At 34.3% G+C, this 25,029-nt stretch overlaps 1 protein-coding gene across 7 annotated transcripts in view; it reads left to right on the top strand.

Moving 5' to 3' along the window:
• ST18 (ST18 C2H2C-type zinc finger transcription factor) overlaps positions 1–25,029 on the top strand; it is a 348,100-nt gene that overhangs the window by 210,600 nt on the left and 112,471 nt on the right. For 3 of the 7 annotated variants that reach the window (XM_019629297.1, XM_019629295.1, XM_019629302.1), the window contains 2 exons: positions 6,043–6,115; positions 19,751–19,799. The gene's annotated coding sequence lies outside the window, so the exon portion shown is untranslated. Of the gene's footprint in view, positions 1–3,256; positions 3,367–3,601; positions 3,615–6,042; positions 6,116–6,725; positions 6,746–19,750; positions 19,800–25,029 lie in introns of those variants that run through there. The other 4 variants (XM_019629296.1, XM_019629300.1, XM_019629298.1 and 1 more) reach the window with 4 other exon arrangements.

The raw sequence follows: 25,029 nt of genomic DNA, 5'->3' as shown, positions 1-25,029 counted from the left end.
GCTTTTTTAGTTGTGTTTATGTTATAGAAACAGGATCATTTTAGGTTAAAAGCTTTTATACTTTAAATTTGGATATACTGTACCTTGGAGAGCATAAGGTAGTTGCATTTAAAACGTTTCAAAGTACATTAGAACTTTCATGAGATTCTCATTTAGTTATGTTTAAAGGAGGGCCCCCCACTTTTTTTTGAAGAGTAGCCATTACTATTCTGTTATAACATCAACCAGTAGGATTTAAAGTTTCCTGGTTCTTCCTAAATTAGACATTTGTAAGTGCAAATTAAGTATAAAAAAAAAAAGAATAGATATGTTTGGAGCTGTCCATGGTAGTAGGCTCTTTTAAATGTTAACTGTTATAAAATGCTTATCTATATAATCTGTGTAATTGGCTTTATTGCCATTTTTAAAGATCAGGACAAAATTCTTATTAGAGAAATTAACTTTTGCAGATATGTAACAACCTTGCTCTTATAACTAAATTGCAAAACTTTAAACTTCCATAATATTAATGAATGTTCCTGTTTGCAGCTTTAAAGTATTTATGAGCAAATAAACAAAAATCACAAGCTATTAAATATGGAATTATTTAGGTTGACAATATACAAGCACAGTGCAAATAGTTTCCATGGTAGTAGGCCAATGTGAACAAACATCAAAAAATGTAACTTGCATGACTTTATTGTTCTTGAAATTAGTTCTTGTCCTTATGTGGCATGCCATGTCTGCTATAGAAATCCAAAAGATCATAATTGTTTGATATGAAATGCAAAAAGAATAGTTAAATTGAAAGTTTAACATCATGAAATTCAAAATCCCAAGCGGTATATAAACATTAAAAGAAACTTTGGACTGCTAATCCTAGGAAATGAGTTTTATGGATTGAATTCAACAAGGCTTCAGAAATGGTTCCATCTGCTGCGTAGCAGCTGGTGAAAGGATAAATTTAATTCATTAATTCATTTGGAAAAAAAGGATCCAAGTAGTAAAGACTTCATTGCTCATAATGCATATAGGTGAAAACACAAACTGAAATCTGGTCCAATTGATCATCTTGGATAATGAGCTACATTTTGTCCTTCCTTTTTAGTGAAGGTCTTAGTGATTGAGTCAATACGGTGTTGATTTTTGTGACAATAACCAATCATTTTCAATCATTTCAATAGTTAAAAAACTCAGCAAAATTTAAAGTAAGTCAGTTTTTAAACTAGGGGAAAGTAGGCACTAGAAATTATGCACTTTCTCATTTTGTATATGGATAGCAGTGTGTGTATTTATGCTTATAATATAAACATCTATACTCTGATATATGCATATATTCTGAATCACATCAATGAACTACTTATATTAAGTAGCATCCTCCCATTTGGTGAAATATTCAAAATTAGTACTCAAATTAATATAAGTAAAGAATATTTTAGATTCAAAATTCATACTTACTTAAAAGTTTCAAGATTCAAAAATAACACTTGTTTTGTTTTCTCCTCTTTCTACACTTTAAACTAGGTGCTCCAGTCTCTGTTTTCATTCACACCTTACAGAATACTTCAAAAGATAAAAAGTTGTATGCAGTCTTTTCCCAACTCCTCTGCTACGTTAACTACTTTGACAAAGCGTGGAAAAAAGATTTAATTGGCTGGTTGCACAGGACTTTTTAGTATCTTTATATAAAAATAATGGAGTTTTGATGCCCAGTTTTTTGGACTGTATACATTTAATCAACGTTATGATGTATGGGAAAAGTTAATGTTAAATTCTCTTTAACTTATAGTCATATTGGTAGATTTTTTTATCTGTTAACGTTTTAATGAGAGTGAGCTTTTCCTTCGAAATGCATAGGTCACCTTTTTGGGCAAGGTAAATGTTTCCTGCTTGCCAGTTAATTGATCCATGATAGAGATAAGAACATCTCTGAAAGCAAGGCTGTTTCAGCAGCCAGGATACATTTTAGCAATTTTTTTTGGATGGTGATTTCATGAATGGTTTTGACTTTTCTTTCTCTGTGGCCCATAGCTCACTGTGGTGGGTTTGTTGGATTTACTATAAAGGTTGTGTTTGCACCCTGTGGGTTGGGTTAAGAATCAGGGTTTATGCATTTACTTGTACTGTTGCATTGTTTATACAGCTTTGGTTTAGTTTTGATCTTTTTTTTTTTTTTTGCCTTTGAGGCTCTTCCACAGTGTCAGCTGCTGACTGATAGTAGGAAAACGGCCTCATGGTGTGAATGAAAGAGACCTAGCGGTTGGTAAACAGAGATAAGGAATAAATAGAGCACAGGCAAAAGGAGATAGTTCTGTGGGGGCCCAGATTGCTGCCAGTCTGTTCAAGGGAGATGCAGAGCCTGTCCTTTTCCCAGATTAAATTAGTGTGTGAAATCTCCAGTGACCTCCTCCCCTTCTCCCCATACTCTTTAGCCAAGCTGAACAGCCTCTGCTGGAAAGTATTCATTTTATCCAGGGAGAAGCTGGACAATAGAACTCTCCCTGATACTTATGGACAGCTGTCGTCATTCATAGTGCTCTCAGCATTTCAGTTTTCATAGGAGTTAAAAGGGTTTTTACCTTGTAACTGAAAGAGGGCATACACGCAACTCTGCCAGTTCTGAGGCTGCTCGGGCAGGGGGGTAGGATTGAGGTAGGGGTGACTTTGGAGTCAGGAGAAACTGCGAAAGAAATCAGTTCTTTTTTTGTTTTGCTAATATGATTAAACTAAGGCAGAAATTAAATTTCAAATCTGGGTTCCTTGTGAAGAAAAAATACCTTTGATTCTGAAAGTTTCGCAAAATTAAGGTCACCAGTGCAAAGTGGAAAATTCATCTGTGCCTGCTTTACCCTTGTTTTGGCTAAATATGCGTGCATTTTATTACCTGCGAATAACCACCCGGAAATAGTAAGCCTGCAAGATTCCTCGGTAGTCTTTTTTTTTTTCTTTTCTCTTCTCTTCTCTTCCCTTCCCTTTTCTTTCTTTCTCTCTCTCTCTCTCTCTCTCTCTCTNTCTTTCTTTCTTTCTTTCTTTCTTTCTTTCTTTCTTTCTTTCTTTCTCCTTTCTTTTTTTAGTGATTTACTGCAAATATATTCAGCATTTGACTGATTAAATAGACCTTCGGCAACCTTGAGGGTCACTGTGTAGAGTATGTACATAGAAAATGCATCAGCCCATTGTACCCTGGCAGCTAATGAGATTGGTCGTTAAGTAAATGACACAAAGCCTACAAAAAAACCTTAGCAGCTCACTAGAGTATCACAGAGTGTCCCTGCACACCACACAACGACACAAACACTGGACTAACCTAGCCCACCCCTGCTTTATTCTACATCACTGCTTCCCTGATGTCAGCGTGAGAGGGAGAACAAAGGCTAGGAGGCACCGGTAAGTCAGTCTGGCAATTAAGCCCTAGGGAGAAAGTAGAACAAATCGTAGCCTAACCGTGGGGCTGAAAGTCCATTTCTCGACAAGTAGGTCAGAATGAAGGGATTTTGCTACCACTTCTGGAAATATTGCTTCAGTGATCAATGCTCTTATGTTGTTATTGTTGTTTTGTTTTGTTGTTTCATAAAAGTTTTTACATTTCAAAAGTAAAGTGTACTCCAAAATGCAAGTGAACTTGAATTTGAGAGGTAGGCTATTTATTGGAGAAATGATGCTTTCGCAAATGACTACCATTCACGTTTGTGTTCAGGTTTGAAAAACTTTCAAATGCATGCGGCAACTTTGATTTCAGTCAGTCCTACTGCTTTTTTTAAAAAAAAATGGAAACCTGGGACATGAACGTCATTCTTCAATATAAAATTGTCCCATCTGCTAATATATATTTAATGTCATATATGGGATAATCATTTCTTTGATCAGTATCTTAAAAGTCAACCAATTCAACACCACAAAACAAGAAAATAAAGGCTCCTCTTTTCTTCATGTATTTCATGTCTCTTGAATCTGCAAATAAAATCATTGTTGCAAATCTGTAATATTGAATAGGATTAGTGGTTATTTGCTTGCTGTACTTGGGGGAAAAAAATCAAAGCTATCAGACACTGAGCAGCATTGGCTTACTGTGTCCCTGGAAAAATGTATTTGCAGTATTGAAGTATAAGGTTGCAGGATCCTTTTAGAGAAATATGGCAACAGGAAGTTGCCAGAAAGTCTTATTTGCCTTGTTGAAATGTCTTTCTGCCTTAAACTTGTGTACTCAGAGGATGCTTAGTTCAAGAGGGGATGATATTGTTACAAGACATTCAGGTAAATTAAATACTTTATTTTGAGAACTGTCAGCTAAATGGATTGTCAACGGTTTAATAAACTCTGACAATCTCATTGAAAACATTTAGAAAGTATTGTGAACATAAGTGTGGTGTTTTAAAATAGATGGATTCATAATATCACTGTCAGGATACAATTTTTAAAGATACTATCATTTAATATTAGAATGGCATGTCATAATCATCAGTTCACTAATTAAAACTCTCCATATTATATAGAAATCAGCTGTTAACTCACATTACTTGCACTGAAGCATTTTTATTTATGTGAGAATATAGAAATATACTACAAAATAAATGGCTTATATTAGTGTTTATGAGAAATTCATAATAGAAGTTCATAATATGACTTGGGTGATCAGAGGTCACATATTCTTTTGTTTTTGTTTTTTTAGTCTTAAAGCACTTTTCTTCTTCTAAGTGCCTTCCCAACATTCATTTTATTTATATAGTTTGTTTAAGTCTGTATGTGTATAGTATATAACATATATTATATATTACAAACTCTATTATTTTATAGTAACCAGAATTTGAAGGAAATAGATTTTGTGAAGAAAGTGGTATAATTTTGTCTTGTTAATTTAAAGTAAAACATATATAAGGAAGATATACTTTGATTTAACTAAATTCAGATTTTTCTCATATATAATCTCATCATCATGTCTTTAATGTTGTAGAAATCATGGGGAAAAAAACTCTCTGAAATGGCTACACTTGCTACCTAACAATTTTAGTTTAAGGCAGAGTTATACAACTAGTCACTCTTTCAGGCATTACAGATATATTAGATTATCTTTCGATACTGAAAATTTTAAGTTTGAATCTCATGTATTATAATTTATTTTTCTGTAGTTACTAATGTTCATCATGTTAATACAGGAGTGAATTGTTCAGAAAACACACAATTCTTTTGGATGGCTATAAATATTTTACCCCTGTCCTCACCAGTACAGCAAAGGGTGAGCAAACTTGACTGAAATCTGGTAGACTGATAAAAGTGAGTGGAATTATTTTCACAGAAATAGAATTGTCAGTGTTGAAAACAAAATAGGGCTGTTGTAATTAAGATAAAAGGGCACAGATCATTACTTTTGGTTTATGTGAACTTGAGTCCACTAATAATGGTCTTGATTTGAGAGATTTTAAAATTTTACCTATGAAAATACACTAAGAAAATGGTTTTATCAGATGTATAACTTTCTTCTTTAAAGGAATTTGAGAAACAAAATTTTTGTTGACAAAGGGAAACTTTGTAATACTGAAGTTTTATTAAGATTCACTTATTTGACAAATAAATATTATTCAAACGACTTGCTTCAAAGAATATCATTAGGTGCTATGGGTACTCTTAGGGTCCTCATTCCTACCTATAAAGATCGTGATCTAAGCACTATAAAACATTTCCTAGATAATAAGGCAGTCATTATAAGTGCCATATGAGTGACATACAGTGACAAGAGAATCTACGACACTCCTTTCTCAAGTTCATGTTTGAAACCTGGTTCTTCCATTTACTAAATCTGTGGTCCTGGATAAGTTATTTAACTATTCTGGGCCTTGGCTTTCTGGTCTGTTAGAGGGGGACCAGGATAGATAAGTATTCCCTCATGACTTAGGTGAAAATTAAATAAGATAATGTGCCTAAAGCCCCTGGTGTATCGTAGGTGTTCAAAGTGTTTTTTAACTTTCACTTGGAGTTTGGGACAGTAAGTGACCAATACCATGTTGTATACTCCCTACATATTTTCTGCCACCAGTACAGAACTCTTTCTCATGTTTTTACTTTCAGAGCCCTAAATTTTGTGAGATTTCTTGAAGGACTGCGAAAATTCCATTTTACATGGCTGAGTGATCATTTTGAGGTAACAAGTTAAAAATACTAAATGTATATTAAGTATATATGATCCAATTGGCCTATCATGCATAGTTTCATGACATTTCAACTTAAACTTTCTATAAGAAAAAATACTTAGTTTCATTTACTTTCAAAGTGGTTTATCTATAATTTAAGTATTTAATTACAGCAAAAGTCTTTATCTACTAAGATTATTAAGTTTACTCCTCATTCTTTTAAAAAAAATTAATATCTTAATTTTGCCCATTTGGGATTTATTTCACAGTTTGGCTAAGATTATTTCTCTTATTTGATACTTTAGATTTGGAAAAAAAATTCCCTCTTCAAGGAAAGTATTTCATCTTATCATTTATGTAAAGAAACTTGAACCTAGTTTATTGCTGAATATTTTACAATTTCATTCCAGTGAATTCTAAGAGATACCCAAATTTCTTTACAAGTATTTGAATATTGTTTTGTCAAATGTTACATCAAATTTATAACCTTTTGGGCAAGAATTTCTTACTTTCTTAACTCTTCAGATTTTGATCACAGGAATTTTGTTCTGATATGCTTTGACCTATACATTTAAGTTGCAACTTTGCAATAATTTTGTTGCTAAGAAGAATTCCTGATCTTGTATTTCTTATATCTACAGGTAAATTTCACTGGCCCATAAAAATGCCAATGCCTCCAAAGTATTATTAGTAACTTATACTATTAAGTAGTATTAACTACAACAGTATACTAGATTTTTAGATTAGAACATTTTAATTTATTTGATTTATACAATGTAAATATGAAGATGCCAGAGATATCTGCACAAAATACATGTTCTTCAAATATTTCTAAATATTATATTTGTTGGTTTGTTGGAATAAAATATATATTAATTGATATACTATTGTAATGAAGAGTTACATTTAGTAATTCCATGAAAAACATTTACATTATGATTTCATTAAAAAAAAGTATGCAGATTTTTGTGGTACATTTTCTCCACCTTTTGCAAAATTTAAAAGTACCATAGTTAGTTTAATTTAATTTTCTAGATGTTGCATTTTTCCTCATGAAAGAAACATAGCTAAATGTTAGTGTGTAAACCTCGCATCATCCTATTTTTTTTCAGATATGTCACATATGTATCCAATTTCTATATGAGTAAATTCATGTTTGTCATGAGATAAAATTTAGTTATCTTTACTTCCCATGGTATGCAAAACCAGATCAAAATGAAATGGTTAATTATTTAGATAGAATAAACAGTATTTTCATTTTGGGGATGTAGATTAAAGAGAATAAGAAAACAAAAACTAAAAAATTTTGTTATTGAAAACCTAATTTGTAAAAGAATACCATCAACTAGAAAGATGCACTCATTATTTGCTCTTTTGTTTCTACAGTATATTTGATATGAATTAAAATGAAGGTATTTACCTTTCTAAAATTTTCTTCTTTCAAATATCAAACAATGGTATGGAATTAGTCTTCACAATTCTATCCTGAAGGGTGAAAATGGTGTGAGGATGAAATATGCTCAAGAAGAAATTGAAATCAAGAAAAGATTGAGGCTGATTCCTACAATATGACTACTGTAGGAAGGGGGGAGAAATTAGGGTATACAACCTATTATGTACAAAGCCTTTGGTCTTTTTGTGTGTGTTTGTGTATGAAAGATACCAGTGTCTACCAAAAGGGTTAAAGAAAATGCATTCTGTTGCATCTGCTTACTAAATCCCTTACTTTAGTAGAAATTCAAATTTTGTAAAGATTATTCGTTTTATTGATGCATATAATTATAATCACAAGCCATCTGCTGATTTGGCAGGCATGGTTAAAATTCTCTAACTCTCATAACCTTTCAAGTACAGTGCCCTTGGGACTCTATTTCACTTTTATATTTTGGAAAACATGTAGGGACAAATAAGGGCGGTCATCTGCAGAATGTCAGACCTGAGGAAATGAAAGAATGGAGATTGGGGTTGCTGTTGTGGTTATTTTTAATGGTAGAGGAAGTTATTTTTTCCCTTACTTTTTTTCTTTTTTCTTTTTTTTTGCTTCTGACTTCATGAGGGATTATCCTAGTTTCTGTGATGAATTCAGGATTTTTTTTCCCCTAGGGATTAAAATTATATTACTTTACTCCTGAAAGTCATGTTCTAAGTCTAAACAAAACAAACAAATATAAAACCCTTCCAAAGATTGCTTACACTGTTTTTCACAGGTACATTAGATGCATTTCACCTAGACTTTTTGAACTAATAGAATATTCTACTGGTGTGATTTTTCTGAAATGCTTACACTCAATTGAATAAGCTTTTGGCCATAGATTTCAGATTGTAGAAGAGTTTGTATGTTTTGATACAGGCTTTTGGCTTAAAGGTCAAATTTCCAAGTGTTTTCCATATGAATTTATGTACTGACCAGGTTTTCCTTTGGTATGTATCTTCTCGTGGCCCTTTGCTACCACAAGCATTTGAAGCTTGGTTACGTTCTATACCTGATTCACTTACTTCCTAAGAAATGTTTCTTCCGTAATCAACCTTATCAACCAGGGGATCCCAAGGGTCAGGTTTGGCAGTTCGTATGTAGGCTATAAATAAGCTGAGATAAATTTAAAGAAGTCTTAGGATTTCAGGACTCTTAGATTTGTCAAATAATGGAAACATACACATACCTCCCATCTCTCTCCCCCTCCCTCTCTCTCTCTCTCTCTCTCTCTCTCTCTCACACACACACACACACACACACACACACACACACACACACACACCCTCTGAAGTCTTTGACCCAAGAACTAGTTCTTAGGATTTGGAAAATAAAAAAAGTAACTTCCGGTACAAACATTGTGCATATGAATTCTTTTCATAGCAATGATATTATACATGGCAATAATAATCTTTGACATTTACCAAGCGCTTATACTGTGCCAGGCACTGTGTTATTGCTGTGTATTACATAATTTAATACTCATAGTGTTTCCATTGATACATTTTTTTTTTCTAGAGGAAGCAACAGAGACATTAAGATGCTTTTCCTTAGGTCACCAGCAGGATAGAGGCTTGAGCACAAATCTAACTCTTCCCAAACCCATGCTCTTAATCTCTCCATATGCTCTATGGTTTATGCATGCAAAATATAAGGAAAAAAATACTGTCAGCAACATAGTGTCAAATGATACTGGGTCCCAAGTACCCTGGGTTCTAGTCATAATTAAATATCATTAAGTAATTGAATAATCCTGATGAAGTAACTTGACAAATCACTTTATTTTCCTTATAGATAACATCTGTCATGATAAGGTTTACAGCAGGTGACCCCTGGGGTCTCTTTCATTTCCCAAATTCTAAAGCTCTATGAACTTTTAATGATTAAAATATCCCATGAATTTGAAAAATAATTCAGAGACAACATAAGACTTCATTATACCTCTGGAAGACGTACTTAGCATGCAAATTAACCTTGATATCAGAAGTAGTCATTCTAAGAACTGCATGAGCTTTAGCTCCATCAGATCAAAAGCTAAACATTTGACTGAATAGCCAAAAATCTTAGCTCTGTGGACATAAACATAAATACTTAGAAACATTTGGTAATTGAATTCTTCCTCTGAGTATTTTGGTGTGAAGCAGAAAATATTATTTTTTTATTATAATAATAATATAGCATTGACATAGGTCCAACCACTCTTCTAAGTACTTTACATCAATGAATTCTTTTAATTCTCACAACTACCACAACCAGAGCAACAGCCTATAAGGTAAGGGCTGCTATCATCCCTTTTTATAAATGAGAAGACTGTACCATGAAGAGGCACTTCAACCTATGGGAGACTCAGTGGCTGGAGTGGCAGAGCACTCACTGCGCCTCAGCACCATGGCCTTGGGCAATGTGCATGAACCACTACACATTCAGCTTCTGTGGGCTTATTCAAGTTTCACTTTGCTTAAAATCATGTTTGGAAACACAGGTTACAAAATATTTAGACACATTGTAGTATTTATTTTTGTATTCTAGATCCCAATTAGTCAGTTACTATTGGGTTGTTGGAAAAGTCATCATGTATTTTTTCTATGTTTTTCATTGCAAAAATGTGTCATGACTTTTCTGACAACCAAATATTATAGTACTCACATAGTTTTCTTAAATTATTATAGATTAACCTGAAGGCATTTTTAATCTTTTGTAAATACCATGTTGAAAATATAACACTAAGTAAATAGAGTCAAGTTAATGAGATTTGACAATCCTTTAGAAGAGAAACTGTATTTAAAATCATTTTATTCTTCTCAGTATCTCACAGAAACTTTAAACATATTGAGAAGTGCACCAAGAATTTCTTCATTTTTTTTAAGCTGAGCCATTCTGCCACCTGTTGGCAGCTCAGCAGCTGCTCAGCTTGGGCCGGCAATTGAACCGCTATTGCTCAGAGCTCAAACTCTTGAGCGAGCTCTTAACCAACTGAGCCACTCGGCCAGTCCCCACCAAGTATATCTTAAAAGAAAGAATATAAGAATGAAGAGTTTTAATCACAATAAAACTCTTCCTTAGTAGATATCACATCAAGTTCAGGAAAAAGTAAAATATTTTATTCCAGCTGGATATGATTTAAGATGTTACTTCCATTTTATATGTCCTAAAGTTGCCAAGAAAGTGAAGCAAAAAATGTGGCTATCAGCTCTAGGAAATTGTGAAGAGGTTATTTAGGTTCTGTACAATCAGTTGATTAAGAAATATTTATGTTCATAGAAGGGATCAAAAGTCCAGAGAATGAGTGTAAGACATTGCATCTGCCCTCAAGGATTTTATGAACCAGAGTAAAGGACAGTGATTTAGATGAAGCTCCCAACCTTGTTCAGGTCATTGTTCATGTGACAGGGGAGGCTTGTGCACCACTGTAGCCTGTGCAAAGAAAGATAGACTGTAGCCATATGCAATTCCACTCTGCCACTAGGCCTTATATGGGACTGGAGCGTCTCACCAGGCATTAGTCAATTCTGTTTTCCCTCTGAAAGATAGAGTTATGACCTAAAGAACAGAATGACCACCTTTGCTTAGAGGTAGCATCTGGGAAGATTTCATAAAAGAGGCATTTAATGACTCTTGAATTTATTCATTCAATAAACTTATTGAGGATCTATTATGTTTGAACAACTGTACCAAGCAGTGATGATACAGACATAAGTACTGTAAGATCTCACACCGTAGCACGTGACACAAGCAAACTGATATTTACAACAGAATGGGACTGTTTTATGCAAGAGGCAAGCCCAAGACACAGATTTGAAAACTGGTCAAGAGTCATAAATGACCAACCATCTGGCTCAGACTACAGGGTGGATGGATAACCAAGATAAGAGATTCAGAAGGAAGTGGTTATTTAGAAGAAAAATATATACATATTGAATGCAAAACAACTGGGTGGTGATGTTGAGTATACAGTTGATCAATGGATCGGAAATTCAAGAGTGAGATATGGGATGGAAAGATGGACATTGGATGTAGTTTCCAAGGAGAATATATAAAGTAAGAAAAGGACCAAAATGAGGACACCCCAGGAACACCATATTTAATGGAAAGGTAGAGAAAGGGGTGGGAAAAAAAGATAAACGTTTTGAGTAATCTAAGGAAAAATTTAAAAAAGGGGAGCCAACAAAGAAGGAATTTAGAGAAGGCTGATGGAAGCCAGGGGAGTCAGAGAAAACAGACATAGACTATTTCTCTACAGAAGACTGAGAAATAGTATTAATTGCTCAGAAGATAGACTAAAAATGCACTATTAGATATACCAAATAGGTCGTGATCTTGGCCAGAGAAAATTCAGTTGTGTTAGGTGTAGATGCCAGATGGCCATTAGTTGTGTAGGGAAAGTAAAGCAAAAAATAAAGTCTGTGGGAACTTGAGAAGTTTGACTAAATAACAGAGATAGTAATATATGGAGGAGAAATTATATATATATATATATATGGAAGAGAAGGAACCACAAGAGGGAAGACATCTGAAAAGTTTGATGATATGGAAGAAAAACAAACTAAATGAAGTAGGAAGCAAATGTAATAGAGCCCAATGGAGAACCTGTCTTAGAAAGGAGTCATCCTCTTCTGCTAAAACCAGAACAAGGATGCAGACAGAAGGAAATATGTTTGTAAAGATGAGATGTTAAGACCATTCAGAGTTGATAGCTTCAAAATTTTCTCTCAAATTAGGCAGCAAAATTCTGTATCAACTCTGTGCACAGTGGTTTTAAACTGCAAGTGTCTCTAACATGTTTATTTTTTTAAAAATAATACAGTTACATCATATTATTAAAAACAAAAGGTTCTACCTCACTCCTAAATGTTATTTGTAATTTATAATGGCATAGAAACTCAGAGACTTATGAAAAACAGAAACGCTAGGGATGTTCTTGGATTGAGCTGTCTTAAAAGAGGCACAGAATTCAGAAGGGTAGAGGGGACGTGGAGAGCACCCTTCCTTCTGTACCATATGGAGGAAGGAGTAGGAAGATGGGAAAGGGAAGAGGTTGGCTTCTCTCCACAGAGGACACGTGTCACAGTGTTGAGAGAAATGAGTTTAGATCATAGCACGCAGCAGATACACTTCTGCTCTTAATATCTCTTCTTTTGTATTTTTCCTTGTTTTATACTGGGGCTAGAACTTTAACTGTTAGCCTTCTATTTACATTTACCACCTCCTCTACAGACAAGGCCCACCTTCTTATACCCAGATGACTGCCATGGCCTAGAAACTGATTTTTCTGCTTTTACCCCTCTGGTCAAAGCTGTCCAAAGGCATTCCATCACACTTAAAATAAAATGGCTCCAACCGTTTGTTTTTAAACAACTTTAATAATATATAATTCACATAGTGTACAATTTACCCACTTAAAGTATACAGTTTAGTATATTCAGAGTTATGCATCTATCACTACAGTGTTAGAACATTTTCATTTCCCACAAGAAAAACTCTCATGCCCCTTAGCTATCACCTTCCAATCCCCCTTCTGCCCCAGGCTCTCGGCAACCACTAATCTACTTTACATTTCTGTAGATATGCCTATTGTGGAAATTTCATATAAATGGATCACATATTAAATGTGATCTTTTGTGTCTGGCTTCTTTCACTTACATAGTGTTTTTAAGTCTCATCCATGTTTTATCATGTGTCAATACTTGATTTCTTTTTATTGCTGAATAATATTCCACTGATTAGATACACCATATTTTATTTATCCATTCATTAGTTGATGGTCATTTGGTTTGTTTCCACTTATTGGCTATTTTGAATAATGCTGTTATGAACACTTGTGTACAGTTTATTTTGTGTGTGTGTGTGTGTGTGTGTGTGTGTGTATGTTTTCATTTCTTTTGGGAGTTGAATTGCTGGGTTATATGGTAACCCCATGTTTAATCACTTGAGGAACTGCCAGTCTGTTTTCCAATGCAGCTGTACCATTTAACATTCCCATCAACATTGTATGAAGGTCCAATTTCTTCACCTCCTCACCAACACTTTTTATTGTCTGTATTTTTTATTATAGTCACTCTCATGGGTATAAAGTGGTATTTCATTGTGGCTTTGATTGGCATTTTCCTAATGACTAATAATTGTTGAGCATCTTTTAATGTGTTTATTGGCCATTTGTGTACCTTTGGAGAAATGTCTATTCAAGTACTTTGCCCATATTTAATTGGGTAATTTGTCTTTCTATTATTGAGTTGTAATTGTTCTTTATATATTTTAAATACAAGACTTCTAACTATTTTCACCTTAGGCACATGGCTCTTGTACTCTTTCTCAAATGAAAGAAGATTATTTCTATCTCAAACTAAAATACATCCCCATCTTCTAGGCTACATAATTTTTCATAGTACTTATTATTGCTTTAAATTGAATTCTGTTGTATTGTTTCCTTGGCTTCTGGTTTGATTCCCACATTGGAACATAATTTCATGCTGTCCATCCTTGCTTCTCTATCACCTATCTCAAGATGATGAGATACATTGTGATTAAACATATGGACCTTGGAGCTGGAATCCAGTTTCCAGTGCTGCTCCTCACTAGCTGTGTGATCCTGGGAAAGTGCCTCACTGTGTTTTAATCTCCTCATTTAAAAGATGAGAATAATTGATTATCTCTGGTTCATATAGTTTTTATAAAGATTGGGTTAATATATAATATACATAAAACATTTATAACAGTGTCTAACACAAAGAAATAATGGAATTTAAAAAATCAACAGATATTTTTGAATGAGTACTTAATGAATTTCCCCACGAACTACGTGTTCTCTGGAAGGAAAATGGTTTAATCTCCAACAATTTTTATCAATCTCCTCAATACACATCCTCACCATGACCAAACAAGGTTTTTAATTGCGTACCACCTACATGTGGACTTTACATAAGGACTGATCTCTTTTTGGACCATGAAATGTCACAGAATTTCTACTGTGTGCAACATCTTTTATGTGTGACATCTCATGTAATCTTCACAACTCTAGAGGGAGGCCCTGTTATTATATCTTCTTAACAGAGGAAGAAACTGAAGATTAGGGTGGTTAAATACAACTCTGAGATCACAGAACTAGTAAATGTCAGAATTAGGATTCAAATGCATGTTGGTGTTAGTTCAGAGACAAAGCATGACACCACACTAAGCCTGCTGCCTTGGGCCGGTGCTCATGCTCTCCAGTTATCTACAAAGCATTTCCCAAGTTATTTATTTCTGTTTTCCCCCCACATACTGGTTTTTCAGTGTTTACATTTTCTTAGCACTCATTACTGATTTACTAAAAATTCAATCCAGACTAAATGCAGCACAAAAGCTCACATTCCTTGAGCTCCCACTGTATCATTGGGGGTCTTTCTATGGTTTGCTCAAAGAAAGACATGTGGCTGTCAAGCTGCACACTGACATTTTACCTAGTGTTACAGAGCAGGAAAAACACTGGCATTAGACATGATTTTGAATACTAGCTCTTACCCACAGTGTGACCTAAGGCTGCTCAACTTAAATGGGGAATAACAATATCAACCTCCTTAGGTTACTGTGTGACTTAAATAAAATAACCATAAAATGCCTAGTCCAGTGACTGATTCAGCATCCATGCTCAATTAATAGTAGATACTGCTGAAAGCATCTGATTTTGTTTTTACCTTTTGCCTCCTTTGGATACTTAAAGCATTGTCTACTGCTTTCTATCTGCCCCACACCCCCCCCACACACACCACCACCACCACCACTATCTAATTGGAGATAAGTATGTCTCTTAGCACATTCATTTATATTTTCATGATAAATATTACTGTTTCTTCTATTATATTTTAATTTTATTTCCTAGTCTTTTAAGAACTTGCCAATTGAGTTTTTTTTGGCATTTGTAATATGCCAGTCACTCCTCTAATTTTCACATATGATTGAACTGTCAGTGACAGTCCTTAAATTTTAATACCCCCTCCCCTTTGCATTAAAGTCGATAGTTGTGTTAAGGACAAAACAGTATTACATATGCTTTTTTGTCCATTGTTTTAATTTGTAAAATTAATATCAATTTACAAGTAAACTGTTCATAAGATTATTTTATACTTCATTAGTTTTCATGTATGAAATTAATAATGCAATAATCTACTTTAAGCATTACATTTATTTGTCTTATAAGCTAATCTAAACTGTATGTTGTTACCAGCATTACTTTTTGCTACATGCTATGGATATTTTCATGTTTCAGTAGTCTCTAAATATTTGGTCAATTGTTTTCCTAAAATTTATATCACAGAGGCAGTGGCCTCATCATAATTCTCTACTTTATTAAAAATTAATCAACAGATACTCCAATGGTCAACACTCTCACTGAGAACCTTGGCCATGTAAGGGAAGGAGAGAGGAGATCATCACTGCCCTGCAGGCGCTTTCAATCTAGAACAGAGGGTGAATGTGTCACCATTGATTCCTTGTTGTGGGCCAGATGCTATTATAGGAATAGCATAGCTTCCTGTGGGAACCCAGACGTGGGGCAAAAGGATTTAGCAGAATGAAAGGAAACTCATCTGAAGCAAAGTCTTCGTTTCATGATTGCTTGTTATTCATTTGAAAACACATTGTGTAAATTAGGCCTCTGAAAGCAGGGATTCTATAGTTCTTCCAAGGCATTTTCTTCTTGCACACACTTTTAAAAAAAAAATTTAATGTAGCCCCAAAATATGTAATCTGGTACTCTGACAGAAAACTAAGGTCAGATTCCCTCAGTCATCTGCTTACAGCTAACGAAACAGTTATAGTGAAAAATCAAATAGCCAATGAAAGCCAATAAAAATAATAGACTGGAACTGGATAAGCATAGGACGAAGTGCCTGATGTGAACTGTCCTGACCTCTGATTAATCGCATGAGACAACAATAAAACCAGATGTTCAAATGACCAAAGGCACTTATTTAATCTGATTCATTGTAACTCTTAAAAAATATCCAAGGAGAGAGATCAGTTTAGGATCTTCACATTCAAATGCAGGCTCAGCCCATTGTGTATTTCTGATCCAAATTTGTATGGTTATGAATTCTTCTTTACTCAACATTCATACCCTGATGTTTGTACTTTTGGAGGAGAATTCTTACCAACCCATCAGATTGTTCTCCCATGTTACCAAAAAATCAATTTAGCACCCACATCGTCAAAGATTTTTATTTTATTGCCTCTTTGATTTATACAATATAAATATCTGTACTATTAGAGCTGCACACACCATACACCCCTCTACACTTACTGAGGACTCCACTTGTTTACATAAACAGTTTCTGCTCGTCTCTGGAAGAATAGGTGCTTAATGAAGATTTGAGTAAATAAATTATGAATTCATTAACTAATACTGTTCTATCCTAAAAAGGGTGGTTTCACTGATACAATCAAATTCCCTATTTGTGACATTATCATATTCTCATATTTAGATGAGATTGATGCTTTAGGAATAGCTTTGTAATAAATACCAGTGGAATAGCAAACCCAAATAAGTGGCAGTGAGAATAATTAGTGGCATTGATTCCTTTAAAATCTTTCTCATGCACTTACTGATATTTCTTGTATTGAGCTATATCCTTCCAGCTTTACCGCAGTAGTATTTACTAAGTTCAGGTTTTAGGACAATGAATAGCTTTTTCTGGCCTGAGGAGATCAATGCTAAAGTACCTAACTTCTCAGAGGATATCTTTAGAGAATCTGAAGTTTAGATTCACCCTCCATCTCTTTGCTAAAACACACTCAGCAATGTTTCATTCTATAATTTATCTTATTAATAACTAATTGCAGTCTCCTCTTTCTAATATATGTATTCCTATGACTAACACTGCAAAATGCCCTTGTAAAAGGTTTGTCACTGAGATATTTACATGAACAGCAATGCAATTACATTTTAAAGTATCAGACTAAAAGACTTTTTCATCCTTCAGGAAGTTTTTAGGATGATGTATTCTTCCAAACAGCAAAAATCAAAAACAATACTTCACACAGTGTATATTAGAAACTCATACCATTTAGAAAATAAGTTCAAATTTACTAGGGCTGGTGAAACATTGAACGTCTCAAGCAAATTTGTCTTATTGCTTGACATTGAAATTTCATTTTATGATATGATTTTTAATTACTTCATTTTCATATTTTATTTGCTTTTGGCAAGTTTAAATATTGTACAGTGTTAGATTTGTAATTTGTGAGCTTACATTTGACAACGGCACCTGTAATGAAGAAGTACATAATTACTGTTTCTTTCTTGACATGAATGGCTTCATCTGAAGGGAAGAGCAAGTTCAATAAGCTATAAAGTGGTTCTCAGAATGTACTTAAATGATGGTCCAGAACATTCACTTTTTATCTGTTCCTTTCTATTATAAAGTAATAAAAAAAATGCAGCAAATAAATAGCTCTAGAGTTAAATGGGAGTGCTTCTATTCCATGTGGATGGAGAGTAGTTAGCCTTTGGGGGCTGGGTTTCTTCAATGCATTTAATAGTTAATATCTAAGGCAACGGTTCTCAAACTTTGGTCCCTGAACCATCAGCACCTGCATCATTTGAAAACTTGTTCCAAATATACATTCTCAGGCTTTGTTCCAGACTGCTGATCAGCAGCCTGTGTTTTGATAAGCCCTTCAGGTGATTCTGATGCCAGTGAAAGTTTGAGAACCACTGCTCTGGCACTGCTGTTCAAAGTGTAGTCCATGATCAGCAGAAAAACCTCAACCATTATTAGCAATGCTGGAACTCAGGGTGCCGAATCAGGACCTATGGTTTAACAAGATGCCCAGGTGACCCTGATGCATATTAAAATATGAGAGTCACTGATCTAAGGTTTAGAGCAGCAAAGTTACCAACAGGAGAGTATTCTCTATTTAGAGGCACTTTGGGGGCTGTCTAAGTGGAACTCAATGGATACTCTACTGTTTGCATATCCCTCTCAGTTCCCTCTGGGATTAAAAAAAAAAGGAAGAGATGTGTAAACCTCTTGTCTGCATTATTCAAAACACATAAAGACACACTGTGTCTACATTATGAGATGGAGAGCAGAGCCATTATCTGGGGAGAAAAGCTATTATCTGGGTAATAAATCATATGTGTGTATGTGTATGATATATATCCCATAAGAGTGTATATATATATATATATATATATATAATTTAGACATATTAGATGAAAACACAGTTTTCAAGTCTAAATTTTTTTGAATGCTCAATTTTCTAATTCACTTTTCATGTACCAATAAATCTGTTTTGTGCCTTTTATATTAGATTACTTTTTACCTTTGAATTTCATTCTCTGCAGTGAATCTTTTTAGAAAGTCTTTTTAACCTGCGAAGTTAAGTCATAGACTTTCAAGGCTCCATCTCATCCCAACAGGATAATTATTATGATGCTAAGGAATCAGTAAGAAAGCTTTCTGTTGGAGGAGGATAAAGTTTGCTTCTTTCCAAACATTTGGCATTTAACATTTACTAGTGGTGAATCCAGTAGCCTGGGAGGAAAAGAACAGTTGACCAAGCAAAGTCTGATTTGTAAAAATATTTTTAGCATAAAAACACATGAGAATTAAAGGAGTTTTAAAAATCCTTTTGAAATTTTTGCACAACAAACATCCCCCTATGTAAATAGGACTGTCACTCAGTGTTTGTCCAGCTAGAGCTCCAGATGAACCAGTGTAGTGTGCGATGACAGGAACAGCTGACTCATTAGCAGAGAGCAGTGAAAGGTAATTAACCCTGGGAAAAGTACAGCTGCCATGCGGGCTGTTCCTTTCTGTAGGATCTGATTAGAAATTAGTGTTAAACCACTGATTCTTTTTTTTTTTTTAAAGACTGTCATTGATAATTTTCACTTTCACTCTCAGGTGTGTCCCTAGAAAATGTTCTCAAATGTACTTATATACAAAAGAGCTCGAATCTATTATAAAAAGCATTTCCTGATAACAGTAGACACCTGTTTTGCTTGTTGACCGAGTTCTTTTAAATAAATATTATGTTTGACTATTGAAGATTGGTCCTACCTCAACACATACTTGAAGAGTCAGTATGTAAATTACTTGAAAGGATGTTTTATATAATCAGTAAACTGTAGATGATTACCATTTAATTAAGTTTTCTCTGTTTTTCTTTTCATTTTTACTCTGATGATGCTTCTCAGCAGTAGCAATGGAAACTGTCCAGTTGAAATCCAATGGATATTAGGAAAGGTAAGTGAACACTATTTAAAATTTATCTCTAAAAAGAAGTAATCCCTAAATTAAAAATTTTTAACTCCCTCCAGAAACTTGAGACATTAAGGAAATTGATTTTAGTAGACAAAGATGATTGACTTTCTTAGTGTCGGTATCATCATGGTAATTTGGGATATAGTCATATATTTTATGAGGAGTATACACAACTGTTCATCTTGATTTATCACTTCACATGTCTTATATGAAGATCATTAATACTTTAAGATAGTCAGAATTCACATATGTAACTAAAGAATGTGGTAGACAGAATAACGCCCACCCACCCCCCAAATAAATTGTCTATACCTTAATTTCTGAAATCTGTGAATATGTTACCTTGCATGGAAAATAGAGTGTGATTAAATTAAGAACCTTGAGATGAAGAGACTATCCTTGATTATGCAGGTAGGCCCAACTAATCACATGGTCCTTAAGAGAAAGGCAGACAAGTGAGTCAAGGAGATGCAACATGAGAAGGACTAAATTCAACCCACCATTGTTGGCTTTAAAGATAGAGGCAGGTAGTCATGAGCCAAGGAATGCAGAGACCTCTAGAATCTGAGAACAGCCCTCAACCTACAGCCAGCTAGAAAACAGGGATGACAGTCCTGTAACAGCAAGGAACTGGAGTCTGCCAACTGCCCAGATGAACAAGGAAATAAATTTGCCCCGACAGCCTTCAGAAAAGACTGTGGCCTGACTTGAGTTTAGTCTGGTGAGACTGTACCAGACTTTGGACCTCCAGAGCTGGAAAATAACATATTTGTGTTGTTTTAAGCCTCTAAGTTTGTGGAAATTTGTAATACCAGCAATAGAAAACTAATACAGAAGGTAAATCAGTGAGTCAATCAATAGCATATATCTTGCAGCTGGCAACATAAATTCTATGGAGAATTTCCTGCATTTAAATGAAGAGGAGAAAAATTTCTTGAGAGGCCAAGACTAATAAATCATTTTTAGAAACTGGAATATTCATTTGTAGATCCTAATGATAATTGTCACCAACTCTGAGATTTCTGTCTTCTGCTTTGCAAAACCCTTCCCCATACCAAGCCAAACCAAACCAAACTAAACAAACAAAACTCTCCATATGATATTTGGGTAAACACGATGCCTATATCATCCAAAGTGCAAATGAGTACATGTTTTATTGGAACATCTAGCTACATGTGGGAACACTGGGTAAGGCAGTGAGCTCATTTTGTTCCCTTTCTTCATATGTAAAATGGGTAATACCTCCCTATAGGCAGGTTATTATGACTAAAAAAATGAGTGCTTATAAGTACTTACAAGATGCCTAGCACTTGTTAAGCATTCAGTAAAGGTGAACTACATTCAGTTAGAAAATACTGTGTCATTTACTATTTTGATAAAAAATAATCGATTACTTTGTCTTTCCTCACGGTTAGTGCCATTATATCTCCAATACAAAAGTCATCAGTTTGGAGAATATGGCTATACCTTGTTTAAAATAAAATGTAGGTATATAATAGTTAGGACATTTTGACCCATTATGAGTAAGAAAATTGAGGTATAAAATCTGGGAACTGGATATAGTTTAAATGAGTTGAAGATCTTCCTAGATTGTTTTTTTGCCAAAATTTGAAAAAAATAATACTATATTTCTATTTTACCTTTGGCTTTTATTCCCACAAATGAATCAATTTAAATCATAAACTGTAATATTTCATATAAATTCAAATAGACATTGGGTAAAACCTGTTACACGCCATTCATGCTCTATTTTGAATTTTGGGAGCTGACTTTTTTCAACATAAGAGGAGACAAAATTATAATTCTCCTTAACTGTCATAACAATAAAACAGACTAAATCTATAGAGTCCCAGCTGCCATGTGTCTGGGATGTTTTGTATTGAAATACAATTAAAAAATAATATCTCAACTATCTGAAGAGGATTGTTTTTGGCTTACTTCAATTCAATTCAATAATAATGTATAGATCACCTACCCTGGCCACATTATATTGCATTAAAAGGTCAAGACACAGCCTCTCACTTCCATAAGCATATACTGGCACAGGGAGAGGTAAGGGAGCATTACTGAATATAATATAAGGCAAAGCATAATAATCAAGATGAAAGTGCCATCAAAACACTGCTGGGATACAGAATCCTGTGAGATAGTGTCACTTAATCCACAACATGAGTGATAAATCACATTTCAGCAGATAGATTTTGCAATTCTGACCCTGAAGGAAAAGTTCCTTTGAAATTTAAAAGTGAAATTGACAAATTCTAAATACTTAATTTTGATATTTAATTTTGACTACCTAGTCTCCTTTGACCCTTTTGTAACTATATACAAATACAGCTTTAATGCATTGTTTAACCAAGTCAAGTACAATTTTGACCATTTTATCTTTCCAGTTGGTCACTGGGGACATTTATTTATTTTAGTCAAAGTTCTCTGAATCTGTCTAGGGATGCATTCTTTAGTAATCGTCATTTTCTGGGAGCTTTTCCAGGATGGTCTAAGCCTGAACTCCCGTTGCTCCTCTGTCTCCCTCTGTTATTGGACATTCCATATCATATTGGAATCCTCAATTTGGTGGTTTATACTTATGAGGACAAGAGTTATGACTTATATATCTTTTAATTCCCACTGTCTAGCACAGAGCAATCCATTCTAGGTAAATTTGTATTGAGCCAATAATAAGTACATTTTTTAGAAGAAATATACTTATATTAAAAGAATCCATATTAAATGAAACACTGAAGTGAGATTAAAATCCAAGGATCATTCTGCAAAAATCCAGTATCCCATTATCCTCAACAATTGAGAATCATGTCATTTTCTTTGTAAATTTCAGTCAATTCTCCCATATTTCCTAGTCAAATAATGAAGACAAATGATTTTTTTCTTTTATCTTAATTCAAATTTACAGAACACTGTGAAGATTTTAATGGAAAACAAAGAGTTACTGCTGGGGAAAACAGCAGGCTTGTTGAAAAAAATTCTAAAAAAGCCTCTTAAAAATCGATAAGGAAAATAGAAAAAATGTCTATGGATATGAAGTATATTGTATGACACCTGTATAATAAAATAGCTTAAAAAGATAAAATTCCCTTTCCATAGCAAAAAGCCTCACTTTTGAATCATCAAGTGCTCTTTGAACTTTATTTAAAATGTTTTGACATTATATGCTTGTTTAGTATAGATTTACTCAAAATAGAACATTTAGTTGTAACACAAGCCTTGAAGTTAAGTGGTTAGTTTAATAAAACACAGTTTCCATAGTTACCACAGAGAACAGAGGTTTTACTTCTTTGGAAGTCAAGAAGGGGTATTAGGAAAAGAATTAAACAAACAGACCCAAGCAGGTTTATTATACTGGTCTCCACACCTGACTGGCTTTTTAAAATAGAAAACTCTTGGTATTACAAGAAATGAAAGTTTTTCCCACTAAAATCTCTAGCAGCACATTAAGAAATCTGAGCATCCCCTTTCTCTGGGCATTTCAAACTAGGTTCTGAGTCAGAGGGAAAGCTAGTTTAATAAAGTATCTCTGTGAGATGCATTTTGCTTATAGTATTTTGTTAATAAACCACGACATAAGCAAGTGGTGAAAAGTGCCACGCAAAAAAACAGCAATACCTTGCTCTTTGTAACAGGTCATGCAGTCTTAGGTCTAACTTTATTACGCTTGATCAACATTTTGTTGAAAGCCCTGATGGAAGCAAGATGGAAATCCATGCTAGTGAAGATGTTTCTTTGTGCCAGCATTATTGTTTTCTCAGTTCGGTGTTGAGATATGCTCTCTGTGAGTGTTAATGGAGGTCACTTTCAGTATTGTCTCTTGCTGTATCTAACCCAAGGAGTTCTTCACAGTTGACTGTTGAGAAGCAAAATTATGTGGTTTCTAGTATCTCACCTTCAGCTCCTGAGCCTTTAAAGCAGCAGTGATTAAAAGGACTTCTACAAAGTTTCTATGTAGTTACAAGGACAGTTTCAATCTTCTGTCATTTTTTTGCATTAGCTATGATTATGCTTTTACCACAAAAATGCATTTGTTTTAAAGGTAACAATACAGACTAGGAGAATAGCTTATGTTTCATCTATATTTATCAGCACTCACTGTACATTTGTGTCTTCATTACCAGGAAATATTAAGGGACATTGTGCCATCTATTCCTGTTTACAGTTTATTATGCAGAGATAGGAAACACTTAGCATGTAAAATGAATGTAGAAATTATTCCTGGATAGAAACACGGACATTTCCCACTCGTTGGCTCTTTCTCCTCCATCACCGGATCAGAGTGTAATTGTCAGTAATCAGGCCTGCTTGCTGCTGATAAAACCACTCTGAATGCTAGCAGCCTTCTTTGTGTGATGACTCAATTATTCCAGAAGTGCCTCATCAAATCTGCCCCATCAGCTGGGCTAATAAATAAGGAGAAGAAACTGGCCCCCCAAAGCAAATTATAAATCCATTTGCATTAACCATTTCGCTGGTCCATGATCTAGGCAGAAATAAGCATGGCAGATTGTGTTAAGCTTATTTGAATATGTTTATAATGTTTACAGCATGCAACTTTCCCCCCCCCCACAAGGTGTTGGAATTATCAGTCATGAATGGCATCTAAATGCAGTTATGTTAATTGCAGCAAGGCTTTAAGTGTCTTTGAGGGCTATTTTGTTCCTTAAATCAGGTGAAAGTTAAATCCTCTTGTGATGAGAAATATAGGTTTTGTACAAGTTATTGGCATTGCTTCAGAGTTTAAGGAGAAGAGGACTGTGTTTCATTTGTACAGGTACTGGAAGGACAAATACAAATACTATAATGCCTGCTAGTTCAACTGCTTCATATATAGTACAGTGGAAACCAGAAGTTATTTGGATGCTCTGTAGGACTTCAGCAATTTGCAAACCAAAAATTGCATTTTCTGGGAGATCAGAGTTGCCATAGCACTCCTTGTACATAAAATTCCTTGCAAGATTTTATAGAGCAGAGATTTCAAAAAGCTAGGGAAACCAATAAAAATCAATTGAATCTATCAGTGGACATTTTGTATATTTACAAATCTTATTTTTGTTCTTCTTTTAAAATGACAAACTATACTGATAACAAGAAGTTTTGTTGATATTTGAACTTCAGTGACCACTAGGGGAAGCAAAAGATTTTCAAAATGGATCACGAAAAGCATTTTGATTGCTAATATCAAAGAATTAATCTTGTTGACTAT

Source organism: Hipposideros armiger, unplaced genomic scaffold (assembly GCF_001890085.2).
Source record: "Hipposideros armiger isolate ML-2016 unplaced genomic scaffold, ASM189008v1 scaffold_836, whole genome shotgun sequence".
NCBI lineage: Eukaryota > Metazoa > Chordata > Mammalia > Chiroptera > Hipposideridae > Hipposideros > Hipposideros armiger.
Note: the sequence above shows the minus strand (reverse complement) of the source record. Positions and strands in the feature narration are given on the sequence as shown.